This window comes from Dermochelys coriacea, chromosome 26 (assembly GCF_009764565.3).
Source record: "Dermochelys coriacea isolate rDerCor1 chromosome 26, rDerCor1.pri.v4, whole genome shotgun sequence".
Lineage (NCBI taxonomy): Eukaryota > Metazoa > Chordata > Testudines > Dermochelyidae > Dermochelys > Dermochelys coriacea.
This window is the reverse complement of record NC_050093.1, coordinates 6,969,539-6,977,846: the sequence shown is the minus strand read 5'-3', so window position 1 is coordinate 6,977,846 and position 8,308 is coordinate 6,969,539. Positions and strand designations below refer to the sequence as shown.

General features: G+C 40.6%; 1 long non-coding RNA gene across 2 annotated transcripts in view; it reads right to left on the bottom strand.

Annotated features, from left to right (window-relative positions):
- LOC119848758 overlaps window positions 1–8,308 on the bottom strand; it is a 92,525-nt gene that overhangs the window by 3,770 nt on the left and 80,447 nt on the right. Inside the window, exons 3-6 of one of the 2 annotated variants that reach the window (XR_006277077.1) lie at window positions 5,615–5,850; window positions 4,500–4,561; window positions 3,477–3,596; window positions 696–832 (exon numbers count right to left, since the gene is read on the bottom strand). This is a non-coding gene — a long non-coding RNA (uncharacterized LOC119848758). The remainder of the gene's footprint in view (window positions 1–695; window positions 833–3,476; window positions 3,597–4,499; window positions 4,562–5,614; window positions 5,851–8,308) is intronic. The other variant, XR_006277078.1, reaches the window with a different exon arrangement.

The window sequence follows — 8,308 nt, the reverse complement described above, 5'->3', positions numbered from 1 at the left end:
CTTTAATAAAGAGAGATTGTGACAAAGCAGAATCTTGAGTAAAATGAAGGTAAAAGCACTTTTTAGAGACCATCTTTATAATAGCTCTGCTATTATAGGGAGAAGGATTTCTTATTTTAATTTACAGGCTTCCTTCATCTTATCTCATGGAGCTCCAAGCACAGAACTCTTACCTACACGTAGTCCAGGATCTCTCTCTAACTTTCCATGAAAGATCACAAAAATGAGGGTAGTCTTTATTGGAAAAGGAGAAGGGATTAAAGGAGACTTTGTTCACATTCGCCGTTACGAAAGAGATCAGTCCCTTTTTTTAGTGCCCCATAATATTAAAACAAGAGGGGGCTCAATCAAAGAAGAAAATGTATTTGAGCTGATTGAGAAAGGGGGAAATGATTTCATGAGCAACTTCAAAGTTGTTTCCATTTTTCAGGGTTCACAATAGAAACGTTTTCAACTGACCGAAAACCATGTTTTTAAACGAAAGCAGGCTCAAAACAAAATGAACCATGTCATTTGACCTTCAATGAATTTTTTTCAGCACGCCCAGAAAAAAACCCGTTATTCTTACAGTTCTAGTTAAGACTATTAACTTTTGTTGCCTGTTGCAATACAAGCTAAATCAATGACGCTAAGGAAATCAGTGCACTTTTGCTTTCGACTGATTCATAGGCTGTTTCTACTGCCAGCGATCTTACCTCAGCTATGCCTGCTGTCACACCACTGTGAGGAAAATGAGGCATTCCTCTGAAGGCTTTTATGCAAGCTGTCCAAATGCCAATTCGGTGACCCAGGTCCTTGGAAGAGCCCTCTTGTATCATACAGAAATAAAAATCTAAATAAATAAATAAATATTGCTGGCAGGAGTTTTCATTAAGCCATATGTAACTTAAAAATAACTTTCTTTTAAAGACCATTTGGGATTTTTCTTTTTTTTTTTTTTTTTTTTTTTTAGCAGTTTCCATTGTCTCTTTGCTCTCAAAGCTGCAAGTATCTAAGCAATGCTTCCGCTAGGCAGGAAGTTAGTACTTCAGCTAATTATCCTTCTGCTTCCCTTTTCAAGGATCAATGCATTTTCACTACCAGGAGTGACAGCACAGTGTCATTGGTACGGATTGGGCTAATATCTGTTATTGTTTGAGAAGTGTACAATTGTTCACACTATCTGAACGGATAATCACCTCTGAAGCTAATGTGATATATAAAAACTTATCATTCCTGGGCTAAAAATGCAAAATCCATCGCGGAGATAATTGATTCAAAAATGCTCCTAACGTTGTTAGCTTAAAGAGACTATGTATATATTCATCTGACATGCTGTAGATCTTCAGATAGAAAATAACAATGCCATCTAAACATTTATGTCACATTGTTCATCCTTGAGGATCCCAAAGTGACAGAAAGATGCTTACCCCTGCAAGGGCAGGAGAATAATCTATACCAGTATAAAGGGACCTTTCACTGTGTCCTCACTAGGGATTTGTACTGTCATAACTAGAGCTGGTTGGAAATTTTCCAGTGGATCAGTTCCCACCCCACGAAAAAATGCTGATTTGAGAAAACCAAAACATTTGGTGGGAATGTACCGATTTCACGGAAATTTTTTATTAAAAAACTATCAGAACACTCTGTTTCAACTTCATTTTGATTGTTACATACTTTATAATAGTCAAAATGAAACATTTCAACCTTATTGAAACCAAGAGCTTCAATACAGTCACTTCAGTATTTCCCAAATGAATTATGAATTGTTTTGGAAATTTCTGTTCACTGGAAATTTCGAAATGTCAGAATTTCTCGTGGAATGGAAACTCAGTTTCAACCAGCTCTAGTTATAAGTATTACCATAAAAAAAAAAAAAACATAGCTCAAACTGCAGTAGTGATATCAGTACAAAACTATTCACAGATTAGGTTTTAGAAGAGTAAATCACCTCTAAATGATGAACGTGGGTTGCAGTCAAATCACCATCATCTTAAAATAGAACAAACAAAACAAAGGATAATTTCATTTGACTCGGGACCAAAGGATGTGACTGATATTGTCTTTATTTTTTTTTTTAAGCTTCGCTATATAACCAGGGGGAAATCATCTCAATTTTTCCTGGCCCTCACCCTTCCGGCTTTCTTTATAGTTATGAGGAGAGAGAAAAAAGGAAAAAAAAAGAGAAACCTTTGGCACATAAAATTACTTTGTATAAAAATGTCCAGGTGTGAAGTTTGGGAACTCACTTCACTTCCTAACTCTGGGACCTTTCTGTCTTTCTTAAGAGGCTGCCGTCTATATTCATGTATGTTGTCTCTGTCACCATCTTTCAGCAAGCGTGACTTAGAATAAAAAAAATGTTTTAAAAAAATAAAGTAGGATGATGAAATATAATGCAAGGTTCAAACTGTAATTTAATCTCTAATGCCCCTTCCCATGACACAAGCAACTTGCTTAAATGAAAAGGCAGAAAAGAATTAAATGGATAAAGAGACGGATGTTTCAACAGAAGTGTAGAATATATGGCCAAGATTTATGACAAATGATTTTGGGGGCTCAGCTTGAAATGCCTTAAAGGGGCCTGATATCCAGTGGCTGGATGCTTGGCACTTCCTGAAAATCAGACCTCTTAAGGTGGTGTATGTCTGGCACTAGTCATTTATTCAAATCTTGGTCTTATAATGCGAGTAAGGGTCGCAAGTGCAGTTACATAAGCGAGGATAATATGATCAGGCCTAGAAATCCACATATTTCAGGGCATTAGAATATCATTTGCTAGGATCCTGAAGCAATACCCCAATTCTGGGAGGATAGGATTCACCTTCCATTGGAACATCTGGCCACTTCTGGTGACAAGAATAGAGAGAAGCCTGGTCTGTCCCAGTCTATGTTTCTGAAAATGCCACCAGTGAAGTCAAAATAAAAAATGCAAACCGGATTCAAATCACTAAATGCACTAAAATGGGTGTCACACCATTGCAGATACTACATGAGCTGTAGAAACTTGCCGTGCACCTTAGTCTCAAATAGAACATCATCTGGAAGGGTCACGCCCACTGGGATGTTTCGGCCCTATGGAAAGACAAGGTAGGACTGCTAGTAGTCTGAGCCCCAGGCCACCCTAAAGCTGTTTCTCCTGAAATCAGTGGAAGTACTGGTTGAGCAAGGACTGCAGATTGGGCTTCACATTTTTAGCAAGGTGGGCAATGCGATGGCAATGGTTAAATTTCACTCGGGCAGTTGCAAATGTGGTCAAACTTTGTCCCTTTTACCAAAACACAAATTTTACAAAAATAAGCAATGCCTCCATCATCACCAGAAGCCAATATAATTTATCAATGGAGCAGTTTCACCCTTTCGACATCAGTGCTCACAACAGAGGGTCTGGAATTTTCAAACGGAGCTATGGGAACTGGGCATCTCTTTTGCAAATCTCATCCAGAAGCTAAAAAGAACCTCATGCATTTTAGTCCTAGGTTATAATACCTACTTACCTCGATCAGAGGCTCAGAGTAATTGATGCTTGCCAAGCCATTTAAGAAGCTGAGATGAAAAGCACTGCAGAAATGTGTAGCATTTTCATTCCTACCCATAGCTGGAAAAGCTAATGGAACCTATACAAATACACAGGAGGATACGATTGTTTGTATGTACACATGGGATTTTTCTCTTATTTCTTTCTTTGAGGATGAAATGCCATGAGAGATTCAAAAGTAAGGAGGGAACAGAAGAATTTGGTGCAGGAGAGAACATCTACACAAAAGTGATAATAGCAAGACAGACTTGAGGCTCAGAGGAGAACCGTTCTGTGGTAGTTGGCCGACGCAATACAATCAGACCTACTTTTCATTCCAATCTTGAACCCTGAGCACGTGCCCAGGAGTTGGATGGGGAGTTCCTCCGGGGTTACAGAACAACGCTGTGGAGCTACTTTGTGGCTCATACTCCAGTCTCAGGGGAATGCCCTCGGTGGAGGGGACCAGCCAGCATGGCGGATACACCTGCTCGACCCACAGCTTCCCTCTCTGTGGCAGCATGCAAGGAGACCCCGTAGAACTGGGCTGTATGAGCTCCCCAAAACTGGCCTCATTCTGAAGCAAGACGACCCTCAACAGCCAAGGAGGGTCGGGATTTGCCCCATACCAAAGCACTGTTTTCCATACCGTTGTGTGTGTCCCAAAGCTGTGTGCATACATTAGCAAATTATACAGCCAACCCCTCCCCCACCAGTGATGTAACTGTTACACTCATGATATAGCTTGGGAAATTGAGGCATGGGGAGATTAAGCAACTTGCCCAAAAGCCTGTGGCAGGACCAAAACCCAGTTCTCCCCATGCACAATCCTGTATTTTAACTGCTAGACGATGCTCCCTCTTCTGCCTTTATAATAAAGAAGAATAAAAACCAGAAATTGTTTCAATGCCTTGCATTGTACAATCTGACTTCTACTTTCTTTCTCCTACCCTTTGCCTGTCTCTACTAAGACTATATATGCTTCAGAGCGAGAACTACTTACTGTTTGTGTGTACAGCACCTTGCACCAAAGGGTCCTGATGTAAATCCCAGATCTACGCACTCCTGTAATAAGAAAAAACAACCCGATTATACCGCACCTCCGTTAATAGGGAAACCTGTCCTATGAAAAGTATATCCACAGTATTTTCTCTCCACCACTTCCTGGGGTGAAAATTCCAGTTCTGTCCTTTGAGTTTTGCTCAGGGTTATTTTTTTTGTCTCATTTTGTTAACAAAACAAATCATTATTCTTTTCTCGATACATTGTTTTGATTGGAGTAATCAACCAACCTCCATAAAATCATCAAAGATTTGCTGCCAATCACACTGAAATCCTAGCACAATTGTACTCTCAGCTGGGGAATTTATACAGTATGAACAAGCAGAAAAGGGGATTTATTCCAATTATTTAAGGGTTTTTTTTTACTGCACTGATAATTAATCCTGATAGTTATTTCAAGAGGATTTAAAATATTTTTCCAAGTGCTGGTATGGTTAACTGTTTCATACCTGTTTTTCAGGATTACTTCTGTTCTTCAGCTACAAATATGTATTGAGATGAACTGCTTCTGTATGTTACTGTTAATAATCTTTTGTATCATTTAATGCCTAGAGACTCCAACACAGGATCAGGGTCCCATCGTATGCCATACAAACAGAGCACTATGCAATCCCTGCACCAAAAAGCTTACGTACTTAATGGACAAGAAAACACACAAGCAAGAGGGAGAACGACTAGCTCGGCTGTGGTTGTTGTGTTGGGGTGTCCACCCTCACCTCCCAAAACTACTGAATTAGCCAACAGTTTCAATTTTACCCTTATTGAATTTTGTTCAACTATCAGGCAAGGCAGAGGAACAGCACCGTGTTTTATATCCAGACCATGAAGGAGACATTCCTGACAGGGGTAAATCTTTCCTTCCTCTGGGTAAAGCCACCATCTCAGGAAAAGACAAGGCAAACTATTAATTTATAAAGGATTGCCAGAGCAGAATGGGTTGCCTTAAGACAATCAGAAGGTCCCTCAAGTAACGCAGAAAACACAATGATTACATAGTAGGAGCAATGAATACAAAGCAACACAAAGACGCAAGAGCAGCTTCCTCCCCGTCACTACCTTGGGACTGGAGAAGCAAACTCTGCGCAAGATGTGTTGATGAGTCAGTCACAACCCATGCTTTCTGAGATGGCATGGTTAAGGCTTGATTGATGTTATTCAATGTCTTATCGCTGTACCACAGGAAGGGACTTCAGGCAGATCCACCCATGAGACCTCAGGGGAAGACACTTGCTCCTGAGCTGTATTCTCAGGTCAAGGAGCAAACTTCCCTTAATGACGGGGAGTGGTACATTCTGTAAGAAGAATGAGATTAACAGAAGGACAATATTGGTTTTCCCTCTTGGCTTTAGCAAGGACTTTTGCACAGCTTCCAGCATTGTGAATCTTTATCCTCATTGAGGACCAGTTATGAGAGACACTGAGTTTTCTTAGGGGAGCCAGAGCCTGAATTTTAGCCTTCCTGTTATAAGATTTATTATAGAATGGATTAGAGAAAGGAACCAAACCTTTAACTCAAAACCAACATGAGATGGGATCTCTGGATCCTAAGCGTTCCTGAACTTTGGGCAAGTACAGATCTAGGCTAAGATTTTCCCAAGTGACTAGTGATACTGATTGCTTCCATTCTGGAGTGCCCAACCTGAAACAATTAAAAGGGGCCAGACTTTTAGAGGAAAGATGCTCAATGCTTTCTCTTTTTGGAAACCCAAAAAAGTGAGGCGCACAAAATCACTAGTCATTTGGGAAAATCTTAGCACCAATCCTATGTCTACAATCATCAACATAAGCCACACCTAATATCACAGCCCCTCTTACTTATGTTGTAACTACCACTTCTTTGCAACTGTTTGATGGAATTGCCTTCGACTGACACTCAATACACTCCCAAGTACAATGCCAGGCCTTGATTAGAATCTATCAAGCCTTGCACAGCTTGGAACCTGGCTAATCTTTGAGACATAAACAACTATGTCTTGCTACCTGTCACCTGAGGTTAAAAAAAAAAAAACAAAACAAAAAAACAAACACAACAGGGTGCAGACAACTTGGAATCCTCAGTAAAGGACTCTGTGCTCTGGAACCAATCTTTTGTCACTGAGCCATGGTTATAGAGCAAGAAACATATATTTCTTCAGTATTTCTGCTGATTAGGTTCAGTAACTGAGCAGGTGTTCAGACAGGGCAGTGATAGCAGAAAATTCCCTGTTTTGTAAGCAGCTGTGAGCGATAGATTGGGTTATTCTTTGCAAACACCCCCAAATATTGATACAATAGTCATGATACGACCGTATAAATAACCCTCATGGCTTTCTAAATTACATGTGTACACTTACACGGTGGCCTGGTGTGATGCTTTGTCCTAGGTACCTCTCATGCATACTGCAGTTCCTTATGGAAATAGTAGATATTGTTCTCACGCAGTGATACACTTCTCACGCTGAGTAAATAGTGAGCGGTTCTCATAGCCCTGAACTGCCTTTAATCATGTACACATTTCTCATTGCAACAAGAGAGCTCCAAGATAACAGCAGTATCTTATTGCCTTCCTCCCCAACAGAAATCCCGGGGAGATATTCCAGCCCACAAGAAGTCAGAGTCACCTCTGGTAGGAATCCACTGAATTTACACTAACAGTGGATTTGGTCCAAGGAATTTATGAGAGGCAAACTTTGCATAGCACCCTTCCACCGCTGCTCTGGCTGTGGCATTCCAGGCATTTTGTGCAGCCGGAATCTGGCCTTTGAAACAGAAACCGCCACCAGAGGGCCAAATCCTCTGCTGGTGTAAATCAGCATTGCTCCAGTGGTTTCCATGGAGTTACCTTAATTTACACGGGCTGAGAATCTACCCTTCACCAATGCCTTCCTTTCCTGGGCAGCTCATCTCCACTTTGTTTAGTATAGTTAGTGAGCTGAGGCCTGTAACTTTTGGTTCTGCTGTCTTGTCTTCTTTCCCCTCCCAGACCTCCAACAACAGATGCTCTGAGTGCATTCAACCTTTGTGAACTTCAAAATAATATATTAAAATGTGGCTGTGCCCAATCAATGGGCCCTTGTGCCCAACAAATGCCCCCACAGGGAGAGAGACCGGAGAAATTAAATAATGAACTTGTAAAAAACCCATGCCTTCCTTGCACCTTTTGGTTTAACTGGTTACAGTCTAGAAAATAAACTGAGGCTGTAAAATGTTTCTTGTGCTCTTGAAAGTACAGTGTAGTCTAAGGGTGGCTGAGAGTCAGAACTCCATTCTCTGCCAGTGACTCAATGTGGGACCTTCAACAAACTACTCAGCCCCTCTAGGCCTCAGTTTACCTCTCTGTAAAACAGGGGTATTATTTCCATAGCTCACAGTGGAGGTTGCAAGGCTTAGCAGAATGAATGGGAAGTACTTTGAGATCCACAGCTGGATGGCGTGGCAGAAAGGGAAAGTGTCACTGGAGTTTTTCTGGTGGTACCACTATGAAAAGAGACAGCACAACTTTCAACTAATTTACTTTTTTAACTAACTTAGGCCCAGATTCTGAAAAGATATTTGGGCTCCTAACTTCCACTGAAATCAATGGAAGCTAGGAACCTAAATACCTTTAAGGATCTGCATCTTACTTAGGGCTTGTTGACATGGGGACACACAAGAAAATTAATCTGAATTAAATAAAGATGTGAATTTTAACGTAGTTTAAATAAACTGCATTAACCCCCTATGTGGACACACTTGTTCAAAACTCAAGTGGCTTTAATCGGATTTAGCTTA